The sequence below is a fragment of the Orycteropus afer genome, unplaced genomic scaffold (genome assembly GCF_000298275.1).
Source record: "Orycteropus afer afer isolate SDZICR_OR568_19922 unplaced genomic scaffold, OryAfe1.0 scaffold00120, whole genome shotgun sequence".
Classification (NCBI taxonomy): Eukaryota; Metazoa; Chordata; class Mammalia; order Tubulidentata; family Orycteropodidae; genus Orycteropus; species Orycteropus afer.
Genome location: NW_006921707.1, coordinates 5,014,175 through 5,014,597, shown reverse-complemented (window position 1 = coordinate 5,014,597; position 423 = coordinate 5,014,175).

Here is a 423-nt window from a genome sequence, read left to right as displayed (position 1 = left end):
GCCAGCACCACAACTCAAAAGCATCAACTCTTCTTCAGTCTTCCTTATTCATTGTCCAGCTCTCACATACACATGAGGTGATTGGATATATTATGGCTTGTTTCAGGTGTACTTTAGTTCTCAAGGAGACATCCTTGCTCCTCAGCACTTGAAATAGTTCCTTCATGGTTCACCTTCCCAATGCTACACGTCATCTAATGTCCTGACTGCTGCTTCCATTGGCACTGATTGTAGAACCAAACAATGTGAATTCTTTGACAACCTCAATCTTCTCTCCATTTATTGTGATGCTGCTCATTGGTGCAGTTGTCAGGATTTTTGTTTTCTTTATATTGAGACATAATCCATACTGCAGACTGTATTCTTCAACCTTCATCACTAAATGCCTCAAATCATCCTCACTTTCAGCAAGCAAAGTTGTAT